This window comes from Poromitra crassiceps, assembly GCF_964638095.1.
Source record: "Poromitra crassiceps genome assembly, chromosome: 11".
NCBI lineage: Eukaryota > Metazoa > Chordata > Actinopteri > Beryciformes > Melamphaidae > Poromitra > Poromitra crassiceps.
Window position 1 is genome coordinate 1864456 of NC_139643.1, and position 18089 is coordinate 1882544.

Genomic DNA, 18089 nt, shown 5'->3' on the forward strand with positions numbered 1-18089 from the left:
GACATGTAACTTCCTGGTCAGACGTGAAGTAAATAGTAAAGCACGTTACTGATATTCTGCTCTCCGTCTCGTCATTATGTGAAGACGCATAAAGATTACACAACATAACGTAGCTAGCTAATGCTAGCCAGCTTCTCCACGTTAAGCAGCCAACTGGCCGACTTTGTACTTTTCGTTGTAACGAATGTCTTATTAGTTACTACAGTGTACGATACGACTTACGTTTAAACAACAAGTACAAAGTCGGCCGACTTAAGCTGCTTAATGTGGAGAAACCGGCTAGCATTAGCTAGCTACGTTAGCTTATGCTTGTGACTAGCATTAGCAAGACTGCTGCGGCTGCCCTGCCGATTGGTTAGCGAAGACCGAAGCCCGCCCCCTCATAGAAATGCTCTGAAGTGAGCGCAATCTCAGACAAAGAGTCAATGAGTTTATGAATTGACGATGCAGTCTGAATATCAGGCTAGGTTAAATCTGCTGCAGCAGCCAATCAGCCATCAGCAAAGTTTCACGTATCACAGACTAAAATACATGAAATATGTTACAATTTAAAATATATTAAAACTAAATAAATAAAACAATTTGAAATAAAATTATCTTTACAAAAAAATAAAACATTTTGAGACATTTGCCTGTCACAAACATGTAAAAAAGAAACACCAGAAAAATAGAAACTGCACTGTGTTACAGCACATAGAAGATAGCTCAGACTGACAAAGTTAGTTACATGTCTGTCGAGTAATACAATGATACACCCCGTTTATTTATTTTGTAGCGACAGATGGCCTTAAACGCCACACTCACGTGACGCTTCTTGAGAGAGTGGTGAGGTAATGTGCATCTGCAGACTTTATCGAGGGACCATGAAGGCGTCATGTGACAGGCTAACGCTAGTTGAAGCCTGGAGGTGCTGCTGCCAGTGCTGGCAGCTGCAACAGTGTTTTCCTATCAACCTTATTAATCTCGCTATGTTCTTCATCACATCATTACCCGCTGTGCACTTAATCATGCACTAGTTCTGCATAAGCACCTGCAGCTCTCTCCTTATTTGACTGACGTTCTCACTAATCACACGGCTGTTTACATGCGTTTCTGAATGGCTAGCTAGTTATTAGCCTAGCTCGCTGTTTGCGATCATGGATGTTCTCTCTCGGTAAGATGTAACTTTGCTGCGCATAACATTACTTATTTGCGGGAGTGCATGGGAGAAGCCTCCCGCTAGTGTTGATGCCCAGTGTGATGGCAGAGAAACGTGTGTTTGCTGCGTCGCGTGTAACGTTAGTTTAGAGGAGGCTCTCACACACACACACACACACACACTCAAAAAGATGTGAAAAAATAATAATAATCGCACACTTTTGCGGTTATGTAATCGCACGTGCTGACATCGCGATTGCGATTAGATTAATCGTGCAGCACTAACACACACACACACACACACACACACACACACACACACACACACACACACACACAGGAGGACAGGAAGGACAGGAAGGACGTTAACATTTGACAAAACATACATATTATGACCCAGGGTCATAACACTGTGGTTAACAAAATCACTTGGTTTGACAAAGTAAAACTATTTTCATAAGCATTTTACGAAATGTCTGGAAAAATGAATGGTGGATGAAATCCCTTGGTTCATATGCCTAACCCATAAGAGGGTGTGACTTTGGCTCTCTATTTAGAGCGAGAGAGATGCCTCATGACCGGCCTTCCCATGACTGCCAGTGTGTGTGTGTGTGTCTGTGTGTGAGAGAGAGAGAGAGAGAGAGAGAGGAATATTTGTCCTGTGAGGTAAGCAGCATGAACAGGAAAACTCCTCCAGTCTTGTTCTGTGAGACGCTGACGTCACGGCCCAAAACACGCTTGCGCGGGTGCGCACACACACACACACACACACACACACGTCAGTTTGAATTCTGGGACTAAACGCGGTGAGGAAAAAAAGAGAAAACGAACGAGCCAGCAAGTGTGTGTGTGCATGTGGAAGAGAGATAAAGAGAAAGATGGAGAGAGTGTGTGTATGGTAGCCTGGTAAACCAGCCCGTCCACCAAGTCCTTAGCAGAGGCGGGAGCATGGGCAGGCGTAGTTGCCTTGACAGACAACTCCTTCAGCCAATCAGCATCTGATCCAGTCAAACCCAAATCCACTCGGGAGAATGGCAAAAACATGTTTTCCGCCGAGAAACTCCGCGGTTGGGGCGATACTCCTGTACTTGTTTAATTGTTGTTATTGAGTCTATTTCTGCAATAACGGCACTTTATGGCTGTTTAAACTAGACGAACATTGGCATTACTCCTCGAGACGATCAGGCAAGGAGGCGGCCATTATTGTTTTGTTAGTGCAGTGCTAGTAGCGTTCCTGATTGGTCAACTTGCGCTGTCAATCACAGCGTAGTCGCTGATTGGCTCTTCCGCTTTGCAGCTTCTGCTTAACACCCTCCCAGACCTTGGGGCCAGACAGTCTCGCAGAACCAAATGAAATGTGAGTTCACGTGACGGGCTGGTTTACCAGGCTATGGGTATGGGGGAAGATAAGAAGAAAGAGAGACAGAATGACAGGGAGAAAGAACAGCAGAGAAAAAACAACAACTGCATTTTAATCAAGGGGCAACCTCCGGGTTTGAAAAATGAATCCGATGTAGAAGTAGTCTCACGTGGTTAGACCATCTGTAGTGGAGGGTCTTAATCACAATTCAGCATTTCCAGGTTTCCCGTACAAAAGGTTGTGGCAAGCCTCTGATTGGCTGGGCTGTAACGGAAGTCCCGCTCTCTGCGTGCATTGGTGCATCGCTCAAAATGACCCGCTCCATGAGTTGCATCACACAAAGACGGAGGTCCATGGTTGGTCAATTTATGTCTGTCACGCATTTTATTTGGGTTTTTATTTGTGCATGAATGACATCACTAGTCCACAACTTAACTCAATTCAACTCTCAATAACTGTCAAACTAAATGAATGCCTGCAAAACTGTTTTCGGTGAGAGATCATGACTTCCATAATAATTCCGTTCCAATTCCAAATTGTTTGTTGGTGAAGTTCTCCTTTAACATTAACTAGAATTATTTAAAATAAATAAATAAATAAATAAATAAATACATAAATAAATAAATAAATAAATAAATAAATAAATAAATAGAATGATGGAGGGTCTTTCTACCGGAGTTAATCCAAACCCATCTCTTAACCTAACGTTTGCAACATACTGTATGCTCCACGGTTAAGAGAGTGACGATGACAGAAGCCTTTCTTCCTTCCTCAGTTCTCTCAGGCCTAGTTTCGACGACAACTCTCCCTGCATAAAACGGCAAACTTTTGCTGCGTTTGGGCCTTCTGTTTCCATGACAGTGGCGTTATTGAAAAAAGTGATAGCAGGTTCCAGAGTGCATTCTGTGATAACGCCGCCCTTACCGTCATCGTGTAAATTGGCAAGACGCAATTCATGTGATGCCACGGCCCCCCTTTGCCACGGAAGACAATGAAAGACAATATAGGAGCATTCAACTAGCCCTGTAGCTCCCCAAGTAACAGACGTGACGAGGTCTTGATGAAAATACTGAGTTTACTGTTGGACAGTCTAACCCGTGAAAACTGGGTTGAAATAGAAAGAGAAAATAAATAAATTACAACCAGGAAATGCATGTCTTCATTTATGTTTCTGCAGCTAAACGTTAGCATGCTAGCACATTAGCATAACACAGCCCCCCCTAGCGCCCCCTTGCCGCCGCGCATGCCTCACTCCAGCCTTTAAAACCTGCTCAAACCTCATTGGATGATAAAAAAAAAACATGGCCGTCAATGAGGAAATTACCTTTCAGTTCCAGAAAAAACTGACTTTTTACAGATACATAACAGTGAAGCAGTTTGAGGTAGTGGAGGTGCATTTAAAGGCACTAAATGCTAAATTCAGCCGTACTAGATGCCCACAAAACACTATTATATATCTAGCGAGACAGGCGACTTACAATGTTCGGAGCAGTGAAAGAAGCCACGCCCCCTCTCTGTGTTGTGAAAACAGTCTTTGTTGATTCAAGCCTGCTGCAGTGTCGGACCAAACCTCCACTCCTTCGTGTGTGTCTTGTTGGGCTCCCCCGTGTTTATAAATGGACAGTGACCCAGCGGACAGCGGACAGTGGCCCCACTAAATGCGATATTCAGCCCTACTAGATGCCCACAAAACACTATATATCTAGCGAGACAGGCGAGTTATAATGTTCAGAGCAGCCACGCCCCCTCTCTGTGTTGTGAAAACAGTCTTCACTCAGTGTGTGTCTTGTTGGGCTCCCCCACATTTATAAATTGACTGACCCAGCGAGCAGGGTCAGTGTACTATGTACACGCACTGTGCGTAGGGCACCAAGTGCTGCAAGGGGCATCATCCAGAGCAGGAATACCATGGTCAAACAGACAGTGGGGTGGATGCCCCGCAGTTTGGCTGTAATGCCCCTTCTAAAATTAACTCTCCACACGTCCAGTTTGGAATGCCCCGTTTTGAACTGGCCACGATGCCCCCTTAAAAGAAAGTTGTGGATCCCCTCATTTAAAACTACATGCGACACAGTAAACAAACTCACATTTCCCTCGGTGACCAGTCATCATGTACTGAACATCAGTAGTGCGAGACTCCTTGCACTCCCGCAAATATGTAACGTAGCCTACGTAAGTACAGCTAATTATTAATTTAATTCACAGGGAGAAACTAGTGTACCACAGGTAATTTGCTGTAATGAACCGGGTTGAGAGCAGCGTTTGGGTAATTACCAAACCACCATTACCATTTAACACGTTCACTGCCAATGACGAGTTGAGTCGTCAAAAAAAATCCAACGGTTGACTGCCAATGACGAGTTGAGTCGTCAGAAAAAAAAAAAAAAAAAAAAATTTGACGGTGGGACGTGGATCAACGCCCCCCACGTCTCCTATAAAAATATTGGAGCCACCGAACGTGTACAACCCATTCCACCGACCCACTAAGTGGCGACAGTGCTCTCCAGACTAGAAAAAGCCAGCCAAAACTGCAGGGGAACGCGCGAGGAAACCATTCTCTCATACTGTAAAATGGATTGGCGAAAACGCTTTCGCTTTCGCGCATTATCGCGCTGGGAGCTGGCGGTGGGGGATTGCAAATTTGCATAATAGATTATGGGTGAAACACACTTTGAAACACCAGCAGAAAGCGCAGAATCGCACGCAGCTTCATTCCAGCTGAGCTCAATCGAAAACCCAGAAACGAACGAGCCTCATTCTCATACTGTAGGCGAAAACGCTTTCACGCTGGTGCACACGGGCGCACAACGGTGGGGGGTTCCAAAAATACACTGGGTGGAAAACACACTTTGAAACACGCAGCATAAAGCCTAGAATCGCACAAAGCTTCATCAAAGCTCTCAAACCCAAGAAACGAGTGAGCCCCATCCACACTCGCCGACGAGGGGGCCGCCAGGGAGGGAGGCTGCTCACTGCTCAGACAGGCAGTAGAAACTCGCTTGTGACAAACGCTGCTGAAAGCCACCAGACACGCCCACGGAGGGAGGAGTTTGAAGGAGAGGGCGTTCAGAACTATATTGTTTAGATGTCTGATCTCTCACTGATGCCAAAAATAAATGGTTAAAGTGACTGTTCTGCCTGTTTGATTGAATTTCACAAAACTGCGATTATCTCAGCTTTCAGTCTCAGACGCTGAAACCATGCTGTACTCAACGGCTAATATCTACATAACTACTAACTCTACAAACTAACTCTTTTAGACAGAGAAAGCACACATTCTATTAGTACTTTTGTGAACTTTGTGTTCACAAAGTCCAAGCAGAAAATAATCCTCGGCTCTTGTAAAATGAGCCAGAATCCTCAAAAAAAACCTCTGGCAGAAGCTACCTACAGTAAAAAAAAACGGCTGGCAGTGAATGTGTTAAATAGCAGACAGTGAGGCGTTTTAGGGGACATCTGTCATTTGTAGCTACAGAAAATAACCTGGGTTACACTGAACATGTAGCTAACTTTGCAGTCTCAGCCATCTTAATGTACATAATGTGCTGTATCACACAGCAGCACTTGATTTCTTTATTAGAATATTTATGTTTTTGAGGAAAAAGGTCTGGATTTTTTAAGGTTTCAGCCTCTTTTTTTTTACTTTTATAATTAGTTCTACTAGTGCAGTGCCCGTTCTCCACATTCACCACCACCCCATGGGCACCCCCCCACACACCCCTAAGCGCATTCCCCATCCAACAAACGGTTCTCGAGGAACGTGAAGGACAGACATACAGAAGTCGGATCAGACAATCGGACGGACAGTCCTGGAGATACGTGAAAGCTGTGATCTTATTGGTTGAATTGCACAAAGTTTACCACTGCAATTCCTCGGGTTCCCAGCAATGCACCCGCCAAGTTTGAAGTCGATTGGATGACTGGTTCTCGAGATAAACTGCTTTTTGTGTTGCCAGTAGGTGGCACTATGACTATGCATAAGTCGAAATTGCATGAAATGCGGCGCAGCACTCCATCTGGGTCCAAGCAGCGCACTCCCCAAGTTTGAAGTCAATCAGAGGAATGTTTCTGGAGATAAATTGCTTTTTGCATTGCTAGTAGGTGGCGCTATGTCAAATTGCATGAAATTCAGCACTACACTACGTCGAGTTCCCAGCAGCACACTCCCCAATTTTGAAGTCAAACAGATGAACCGTTCTCAAGATAAACTGCTTTTTGTGTTGCCAGTAGGGCTGTCACTTTTTATTCGAAATTCGAATTTAACTTCGAATGTGGGGGAGGAGGGCATGTTCGAATGTATAATTGACCTGTTCGATTTTATTTATTTTTTTATTAACCAAAATTAACCAACTGCTGCTTGCTGGTAATGTTAATCCCATGTCAGAAAAAGTCTCCAGATTTGTCGCGTTAGTCTCTTCTGAGAAAGATTGTCTCCAGGGTCTGAAAAGTTGTCTCGAGTTGGATGCAGCCAAGTTTGTGAGGCAGTGTTGTGACTGTGAGCATCCAAGCTAACACAGCAGCGGAGAGGAGCTGACTGACTGGACCATGACAGCTGAGGATTTTTTTTTATGCTGCAAAAATAATAAAAAGTGACAGCCCTAGTTGCCAGTAGGTGGCGCTGTGCTGAATTGCACACAATTCAGCACTACTCTATGTCGGGGTTCCCAGCAGCACACTCTCCCAAGTTTGAAGTGAATTGGCTATCGAGATAAACCACTTTTTGTTTTGCCAGTAGGTGGCACTATGCCGAATTGCACAGAATTCAGCTCTCTGTACGCCGTTGGGTCCCCCTAAGCGCCGAATTGCACGAAAAGAGGGTGATCGGACCAACGGTTCTCGAGATACGCAAAGGAGAGCGAGACAGACTATGTTGGCATTATAGTATAGTTTGATAGACTATTATTTCATAGTTTTGGTTTTCTAATTGTAACATCAAAGCTGATAATAAATAAATAAATAAATTGCATATATATATATATATATATATATATATATATATATATATATATATACTGTATATATATATTATCAGTCTTTACTATGTAAGTGGATTAAAGGAAAATTCAGTTTCCCCCCCAGCTTTAAATATGATTTTTAAGTCACCCTGATGAGTCTGGTTTGATTCCCTTGCACTGTACGATCACTTGTTTTGAACTGCGACCTGAAAATGAGGAAAACGCCGCATCTGAAATGCTTCTATTTACATCTTATAAATATCTTATTTTCTGATACGCAGCCGCACATTATATCATAGATACAATGACAGAAAATAAACGATCTAGTGCTATTTACCTGGGTTCATTCCTGGCTCTGCTGTCCGTCACATTCATAGCAGCTCCTCACGCTCCCGCTCTTTGTAATCCATATAACGTTATTCCAGACCGGCTCAAATAAATACACGCAGCCATCGAATTCAAATGCATCGTCCATAATCTCGAGATCAGATATTATCAGCGGTGTTTAGCATGCTATTAGCTACAGATCGACTGCCCTGCCATTCGCACATCCGGGTCATGTCAAAGGGTCATATGAAAGCACTTCCGGGGGACTTGCATGGTCTGTGTTTGATCTGTCGTTAGCCTAGCATGCTAACTGCTAATATTAAAAAATCTGAATTCTCTTTTAAGTAACTGTATGATCTTGTATTTGTATTATCAGTGTATTAACTATTAACACATCCAGTACATCAGGCTGTATTACACTATACACTTCCCTGTGTGCGCTGTGTGTGGGCTGTGTGCAGTAGGGCTGCACGATATATCGTTTACACATCGTCATCGCAATGTGCGCATGCGCGATAGTCACATCGCAGGACGTGCGATGTCAAAAGCAAATTAACTTGTCATGTTGCTTGATAAACTCTCACTTTAGGGGTAGCCTACTGAGTTAAATGAGGTTCTCTCAAAGGAGAGAGACGCCCCGCTACTGTACTCACTCATTTAGTGCTTAGCTTCAACACAACAAACATGCACAGAGACCTAAATTGAATTATTTTTGATTATGTTGCTTATGTTGCGTTGCTGACAGTAGCCTGTCTGTAAACGATGTGATTGCGGAGGCGGACTTGTCCACAGTTTGCAGCGCACTCGCATACAGCAGGCTGGCTGCTGTAACTCAACATGTCCGTGGAGTGGAGATAGGCTATTTACTCTTGAAACACCAAAAAGCAAGACCGCAACTTACAGTATAATGACACGAAGGCTAAAGTGATTACTGAGTCCGTGTATCACTGCGGCTGTCTCTCCCCTTCAGTCTCTGATATTGCATCACATGATAGCAGTAACGTTACGGTAGAGTTAATCATACATAGCGACTCATTTACACAAAACATGTCAGTGAAAATAAAAAGAGAAGAGACATATCTGGGCAATTAAATGTATATTTATTACTTTTCACGAATGAATTGTTTGTCACCGGTCGGCTGCATGTGAATCCTCGTCTCTCTGTACTGCCAGCCTTGCGCTCAAAAACCGGAACTCCGCAGATGCGGAGTGTACCACTTGGTCGTTTCTGGAGGGGGTTTCCGGGGGGTCAGACCAAGTGTGTAAAGTGGCAGGGGTGTTTCATTGTTGATTTATTGAAACGTTAGAAGAACGAAAGAAGTTGAAAGCAGTGATTATAATCAATGAAATCTAATGTTTTTCTGCAAATAGCATCATTGGGAGGTAGATTCTGGCACTCAATATTAGGGGTGGGCAATATATCAATTGTATATCAATATTGTGATATGAGACTATATGGTCTTAGATGTTGGATATGGTAATATGGTGATACAGCATATTGTCTTTCCCTGGTTTTAAAGGCTGCATTACACTAAGTGAAGTGTAGGCTAGTGACATTTTAAAGTAGAATGTCATAACTCACTCACTTTTTCATGTATGTAGCCTAAGTCATGGAAATCCATTGGTCAAAATGTGTATGCACCCTGATAGAGGCCTACAGTAGGCGACAGCCCAGTGATTGAGAAACATTAAAATACCTAATTTCTCCTCCAAAATCAGATGGACTCCTCTACAAAATCACCCCAATCAGTATTGATTGGGGTATTCTTTTCTTTAAAATAGAGCTATTCTGGTAATCTGGTGAAAATCTGTATTTTTTCATATCGCAATATATATCGCAGGGGCGGGGAATATCGCAATGTCAGTTTTTTCCAATATCGTGCAGCCCTAGTGTGCAGTGTCACATTACTTTTGTCGGTAACAAGTAGTGTAAGGCACTACTGTCCTTAAGTGCAGTAATCACATTACAGTTACTAATCAAACACTTAACTCGTTACTTGCGTTACTTGCGTACTAGCAAGTTAAGTGCAGTTAAGTGACCCCATCAGGGGCCTGTACTACAAAGCAAGATTAGTGGTTTAGCGAGGTAACTTCAGGTTTAAACCTGGTTTGGCCGTACTACAAAGCAAGTTAACTTCTTACCGACATATATTTCCATAGCAACTTATGCTTCACACTTAACCTGGTCCGCAGCAGGTTAAGTTGCAAGGATAAGATTAGACCTTAAATACACCGCCCACGAACCAATCAAATCAGCAGTTTGGAAAAATGGCCAACCCCTTTCTGGATGAGTTTCCCATCTAGGAAGGAGCACGAATTGTAATGTTGAATGAGTAATGTTAATCAATGTTAATGTTAATCAAGGACTAAAGCCTTGCACTTGTTGGCTATTTTAATTAAGCCCTACTTACCACTTTGGAATATGTTTTTATATATTCATTTTTGTGCTTTTAAGTAGCCTAGATACTAGGGGTGGGGGAAAAAATCGATTCACCTAACTATCGCGATTTTTAATGTCACGATTTTTTGGATCGATCTTTTATTCCAGAATCGATAATCGCAAATTAAAAAAAAAAAAAAAAAAAAAAAAAAATTGGGTGCTTGCAGTCAGGCCACTCACTGAACAGCAGGCCAGGCGCCGCCTACTGGTTTACTAGTGGTTGTATTACTTTATTAGTTAGTCTGAAGTAATAATTACACTTCAGGGTTAAAGTGGGTGCATCTCATTGTAAAATTGGACTTCAAACGGCCCAAATCTGGCTTCAAACGGCCCAAATTTCACGCGCGTTGGCCCATATCGGCCTGGCCTGCTTGGTATCTAATGCCCGGCCTGAATTATGATCCCAGTCCGCCCCTGTTTTTAACTACCGGTATATCGCCCAGCCCTACTCATGATATATAATATACAGTCTCTAGTGTATGATTCAACTTTTCCCATGTTCTAATCTACGGTAGTGTAAAAAAGCAAACAAACTAAAAAAAGAAAAGAAAAAAATAAACAAAAATCACAATAAATCGTAATATCGAATCGCAATAATCGTAGAATCGCAATACTTAAGAATCGCAATATAAATCGAATCGGCACCCAAGAATCGTGATAGTATCGAATCGGGAGATAAGTGAATCGCCACAGCCCTACTAGATACGTTGTTTGATCCCGCTGATCGATTGCAGCTGAATAGTGAGTGGAGAAATATCACTAAACCGGCATAAAAAGGTTACATAAACGTCTCCAAAGGCATGGTGCCGTGTGCGCAACGGAGCTGAGACTGACGTTGGGTTGGAATTGAAATGGTCATAGCCTACATGCTGGAATAGCCTACTACATCTAAGCAATTTAATATGGGATCACCTGCACACAGGCGATCCCATATTAAGATGATTCATATCTAGGCTACTCCTGCATTTTGCAGCTGCAACTCTGTTGCTTTTGGCCTGTATGATTCGATTGAACTTCATATTTCCAGCATCATTATATGAAATATGCGACTCTGCTGACAATATGTGACCACAAAATAGGCTATTTTTTATAAATGAAATCTATGCCCGCACGTACCGTGTCGATTCAGTTCAGAAGCATTTATTTTATTTTATTATCATTCTTTTTTTTATTGATTAGCCTATAGGAATTATTCAATCAGTGCGACTAAACACATTGATTTTATTTTATTTTATTTTATTTTATTTGACGGTTACAAATTGAAATACAATATACTGAACAAAGTACAGACACGGATCATTATTATTCATTGAGCCTAAATGGTCTATAGCTACATACGGATTTTGGACTGAGATAGATTACACATTGCTTCCACAAAAGACTGTAGATAGAGAGCTGTAGATAGCCTACGAAACCGCTCTTCAAAGAAATTACTGGTGTGGATAAAAGTGGTCACTTTAGACAGTCATTCGGGAACAGTAATATCCAACGCAGATTTGCATTTGCATTTCATTCAATGAGGAAATAGGCGTGTCTTGCGCTGTAGGAGTTGGAGCAGTCCATATTGCACTCTGATTGGCAGTTGTTAAAAACCACGCCTCTTTTGCGGGCACGAGCTCCAGTGCACGGGCATTTTTATGTGCACGAGCTGAGAGCTTGATTAGAAAAACCTGGTTCGAGTTAACGAGTGGCAATCGACGTTCGTAGTACAAGTTAACTACAATCGAGCTGATCTGGTTTAGACAAACCAGATCAAGGGACAGATCCTGGATCTTCTTATACAACATTCGTAGTACAGGCCCCAGATGGGGTCACTTAACTGCAGAATCACCCATGGTGCCAACATTTCAACTTACTGTAGTAGCATGCAGAACAGCACAATTAGTCAACACATAACTTTGCAGATAACTAACATCATGCATATATAGAACAAGAAATCATTTTAACCTCCAAAACACATTGACAAACAAACAATTGACAAACATTGACAACAAATCTACAAACAAAACACACTACCCCAGGGCATGCTGGGAACTCCATCCACTTTCCTCTTCCACAGGTTAAATTTCCCAGAAAGCCATAACTTTTTAAATCAGGCTAAAAAGTGTTAGATAGAAATAATATTTATTTTTAACACAACATGCAATCCTGGAATATACAGTATAACCATAAGAGAAACACACATACAGCGATGGGGTCTATAAATACCCCTCGCAAATACACCGTGTTATAGTGAAGTGGAGCAGTGGCCGTATGCTCCTTAATAATTGGATTGCAATTGCAATCTGCAAAAAAACCTGAAGAAGCAGCAGCAGCAGTAGCACCCGCCTCGCCGTCTTCTACAACAACTTTTGAGGGGTGGAGATACACACATTACTTCGAATTTGTTGCGCGGAAGGACAAGAATGTGACAGTGCAAACTTTGCCCTGGACAGAAGCAGCTAGCTACCGCTGCGAACACGACATCAAACCTCTCAAAGCATCTGCAGAGGCAACATGCTAACACAAAGCTGGTTGCGAGAGACCCGCAGAGCCAAGCTGAGTCGCCCGCCTCGACCGCAAGCAAGCAGCAAAAGCGTGCTTTTCACCAGGTAACATCAAAATCAGAGATGGACAGGCTTGTTGCCTCGTACATGGTAGAGGACATATTACCAGTTTCAACAGTAGAATCACCATTTTTCAGAAACACACAGATACAGATACAGATACAGATACAGCAAAATACAGATGGCAGGGAACGGACAGCCATCATCAGACAGGAAAAGTTTTGCAACCTACCTTATTACGATAGAGATTTGTGCTAATATATGGGCATATGTAAGGTTTAATGTTGTATTGTTAACTGGCAAATTACGTGACAATGCATCTCAGGCGATGTTACGGAGTAACGCAAAAGTAATGTAACGATTAGTGTAACAAATTACTTTCTCCAGGGAGTAATCAAGTAAAGTAAGGCATTACTTTTTTTGAAAGTAATGTGTAATGTGTAATACATTACTTTTTTGAGTAACGGTGTGTGTGCGCTGTGTGCATGCTGTGTGTGCGCTGTGTGTGTGCAGGCCCGCCGCACCCCATTACGCAGAGTACGCAGACTGCGTAGGGCATCATGTGACTGAGGGCACCAAAAAAAAAAAATTTTTTTTTTTGGTGCCCTCAGTCAGGCCACTCACTGAACAGCAGGCCAGGCGCTGCCTACTGGTTTACTAGTGGTTTTATTACTTTATTCAGGGTTAAAGTGGGTGCATCTCATTGTAAAATTGGAGTCGGCCCAAATTGGGCTTCAAACGGCCCAAATTGGGCTTCAAACGGCCTAAATCTGGCTTCAACCGGCCCAAATCTGGCTTCAACTGGCCCAAATCTGGCTTCAAACGGCCCAAATCGGGCTTCAAACGGCCCAAATCTGGCTTCAAACAGCCCAAATCTGGCTTCAAATGGCCCAAATTGGGCTTCAAACAGCCCCAAAAATTTGCCGCCGCCCTTCGGACGCCGGCACACACGTCAGCTCGTATTGGCCTGGCCTGCTTGGTATCTAATGCCTGGCCTGAATTATGATCCCAGTCCGCCCCTGCTTGCATGTACAGTTTAACAATCGCTTGTTTGCTGACATGTACAGTAATTCTAACAATTGTTTGTTTGCCACATGTAATGTAATGTGAGATACACTAGTATCGTTCATAATTAATGATTTTGCAGTCTTTCGTTTGACAGTTATTGAAAGTTTTGCGGGGGGGAGGGGGGGCACCACAAAACAATTACGCTTAGGGCACCCAAATGGCCAGCAGCGGCCCTGTGTGTGTGTGTGCTGTGTGTGTGCGCTGTGTGTATGCTGTGTGTGTGCTGTGTTTGTGCTGTGTGTGTGTGTGTGTGTGTGTGTGTGTGCTGTGTGTGCTGTGCGTGCGCTGTGTGTGCTGTGTGTGCGTGCGCTGTGTGTGCTGTGTGTGCTGTGCGTGTGCTCTGCGTGTGCGCTGTGTGCACTGTGTGTGTGCTGTGTGTGTGATGTGTGTGCTGTGTGTGTGCATGCTGTGTGTGCGCTGTGTGTGTGCGCTGTGTGTGCTGTGTGTGTGCGTGCTGTGTGCGTGCTGTGTACTAGCTGTGTGTGCGTGTGCTGTGCGTGTGCTGTGCGTGTGCTGTGTGCTGTGTGTGTGCGCTGTGTGCGGGCGCTGTGTGTGTGCTGTGTGTGTGCGCTGTGTGTGCGCTGTGTGTGTGTGTGCTGTGTGCACTGTGTGTGCGCTGTGTGTGTGCTGTGTGTGTGTGTGTGTGCTGTGTGCACGCGGTGTTTCCCGTATCTGCATTCTGGAGTGGCGGGACATGGCTGCAGAAATGTGCCTGCCGCTGCTAGCCACCGCTGTTTGTTTTTTTGTTGACCTTGCAAAGAGAGTAGGAGAGGAGAAGTGAAGAAGAGAAGATGAGAGAGGAGGGGTGAACTCAGAGAGGGGTTACACACACTGATACATGTGTGTGTGTCTCTCTCTCTGTGTGCCAGAGATATTTGGACAATAGTGACAGCTCAACTTGCACACCCCCTTGGGAGACTGGTCTAGCCAATGAAGTTTCATAACATTGACAAACAGCCAATCACACACAAGCTGCCATATAGGAGACCGCAAAGTATATTTCATACTACATTAGCCACAGTAGGCATTACCCATGAATGCATTGCTCTTAAAGGGCTCGCGCCGTGTGAACTACAGTAATAATCAATGGGGGGGAAAAAAAAATTCACATGAGTGGGGCGTGTGCTAAACCCACCGTGACGTCACGATGTACCAAATATCCCATTCATTTGAGGGCACACAAAAAAGCAGTGTTCAACCCATAGAGGGAACTTATGCTGCTGAAAATGATACAAATGGTACAATGGTAACATTTTGGTCTCAAATGTGGAAATTTTGACAAGAATTCTTCACACAGCACCCCCAAAGTCATATATATTGGTTAGAAGCTGAAAAAAGTGTTTTGGGGGTAAGTTACACTTTAAGTTTGAAAATAGTTTTCCATGTTGCCAAATACAATGTAATTGGCTGTATCTCCTAATAGACAGGACAGGCAGTGAGAAAAGGAGCAAATATTGCAGCCGTTCATTCCCACCGCTGCTACAATTGAATTCCATCCTATAGGAAACACTGTGCGCGTGCATGTGTGTGCGCACGTGTGTGTGTGTGTGTGTGTGTGTGTGTAAGTGTGTGTGTGTGTGTGTGTGTGTGTGTGTGTGCGTGCACGCGCACCTGTGTGTGTGCATGTGTGTGTGCGTGTGTGTGTGCATAAGGGGCGAAGGTTAAATCCACACAGCTCCATGCCAGCAGGGGGCAAAGTCCACTGCAACCTCGATCCACCTTGGGTTACAGGGTGAGCGCTGGTTTCTGATTATTTTTTAGCACTAGGCATCTCGCTCGATTCCTAGCCTCGCCCACCCTGCAGCTCGCCGAGCTGGCCCTGCTGCTTGCATACGCAGCTTGGACTCGCCTGCCCTGCAGCTCGCCTGCTGTGCGGGCTCACTTGCTCCCTCGCCCACCCTGCAGCTCGGCCGCTGTGCGGGCTCACCGCACCGCTCTTATGACATCACTGATGACCACTGCGCGTTGCGGCCTCACCTGCTCTATGACATTGTAATTAGGGCAATCGCCTAATTAAAAAATTCGGCTCCATCAGGTCACCCGCACAGCCCAGGGACGGAAGCCATCGTCTCCGTCTGGTTCCTCCATACTTATACTCCCATCACTTACAGTATATAGCCTCAGACTGATGACATCACTGATGACATCATCACTGATGACATCATCGCTGATGCAGGGCCCGAAATTAACTTTTTGACTCACCGGCCAGGTGACGGGTAGATGGAAAAAATCCACCGGCCAGGCATATTTTTTTACCAGCCAAAATAATATATCGCATTTCTGTCACATATATGTCAGGGATTCCGCTAGGCATTTTTTTTCAGACGGCCAATACAGCCGGTAACGTTCCCGAATGTTTACCGGCCACTATTATACAAAGGGTGTTATAATATAATTGTAGGGATGGGTACCGAGACCCGGTACCAAACGGGCCCCGGGGCCGGATTTCGAGATACCGGAGGATCAATAAGCTTTCACGTTAACGGTTCTCTTATCGGTACTGGAGTGGAGAAATTAAGAAAATAGATTTCCTATATATAATTGCTACATAAACGTTACGTTATCTTGCACATTTTATCTCACCAACTCCGTAAGACAGGCTTATGAATGTGTTTTTTGCGATTTCCGAACACGAAAAGGGATAATCTTTTCCACGTTGCTCTCTCCGTCAGACGAGAGAGACACAGCTGCTGCTGGCTGCTGATTTACTGAATCCATGGAGTCCTGGGAGTATTAAAGCTTTTGTGTTTTGTGTCTCTGATGTTCCTTGATCCCAAAGGGCTAAAATAAAGTATATAGTTTAGGCGAAAATCGTTGAAAAATGTGTGTCATTGATAGTTTGAAGAGCTAAAGTGACGTCTATATTTGTCAGAAAAAGTCACACCTGGCCTTAGATGAAAGCTAAGAAGGTCCCCTTTAAGATAGGACCAAACACATTATAACACATTGAAAAAAGTCCTGACCATGAGCCTAAACAAGGTTATGCACCAGCGTCTTAACATGCAATTTACTTTAGGGGTTGTTAACTTCAAGCGCTGATAACCGTGTGTCAGCTACCACTCAGGAATGGCTATCATACCAATAGTTTTGCCAAGTTTTGTCACCTTGAGTGGTACCTGGCCCATAGACTAATAGAGAAAGAAATGACAGCCTCAACGAAAGCACAATAGAACAATTTCAACAAGGTCCTGTCAATCTGGAATTTGGCCAGTTTCCTGAGACAAAAGAGACGCTGCTGACCTTTTTTGTACAGCATGAGAGCACGAGACTACATTTGCCCCGCTTGACCATGCCCCTAGGCTACTCTGGCATCCTCTATAAAAGGACGCTGTACCCAACAACTGGCTCCTAAGGCAGTGATACTCAACTGGCGGCACGTGGGCCACATGCGGCCCGCGGGCGCCCCCTGTGTGGCCCGCGATGGAATTGCAATTTTTACAGTGCACCTGAACGCAACATGCAAGATACCCGCTGAATAAGTGTCCAAATGTTCATGTAATTCTGGCCAATACTCACACTTCTGTTATAGCATTTCAGTCTGGAATATGGAATATCTTTCAATAATCTATGATTTAGCTGCTAAATTGTCAAATACCGCCGTTTGCTCGCTACCCAGGCACTTATGTATGTATGTACTTAACCTAAGTAACTATCCGGTGTGCACAACATTGTCAGACTAAACTCTGTCTGACACCTACAATCCGCTACAGAAAAATGTATATTGATTGTTTATTAACTGGCCCCTGGCCTTCTATCATTTCACGAAAGTGGCCCCCGGGCAAAGCAAGTTGAGTATCCCTGTCCTAAGGTATTCTTCACCTAGTGGAGCAGGGAGCCGCACGCCAAGCAGGGTGGGAAGTTCCTCGTTTTAGGGGCAAGGCCATTTGGCCTTCGTCGTCACCAGTGGCGGACTGCATAATCGGGCACGTCGGGCAAATGCCCGGTGGCCTGGCCTGGCCTGCCAATTTTTTTTTTTTTTTTTTTTTTCTTTTTTTTTTGCAGGCCAGGCCAGGCCACTCACTGAACAGCAGGCCAGGCGCCGCCTACTGGTTTACTAGTGGTTTTATTACTTTATTCAGGTTTAAAGTGGGTGCATCTCATTGTAAAATTGGACTTGGCCCAAATTGGGCTTCAAACGGCCCAAATTGGGCTTCAAACGGCCCAAATCGGGCTTCAAACAGCCCAAATCTGGCTTTAAACGACCCAAATCTGGCTTCAAACGGCCCAAATTGGGCTTCAAACGGCCCAAATTGAGC

The 18089-nt window shown here is 44.1% G+C and overlaps 1 protein-coding gene across 3 annotated transcripts in view; it reads right to left on the reverse strand.

Moving 5' to 3' along the window:
- The window catches only part of cdc42se1 (CDC42 small effector 1), a 66593-nt gene that overhangs the window by 38521 nt on the left and 9983 nt on the right, over positions 1-18089 (reverse strand). The window lies entirely within an intron of this gene.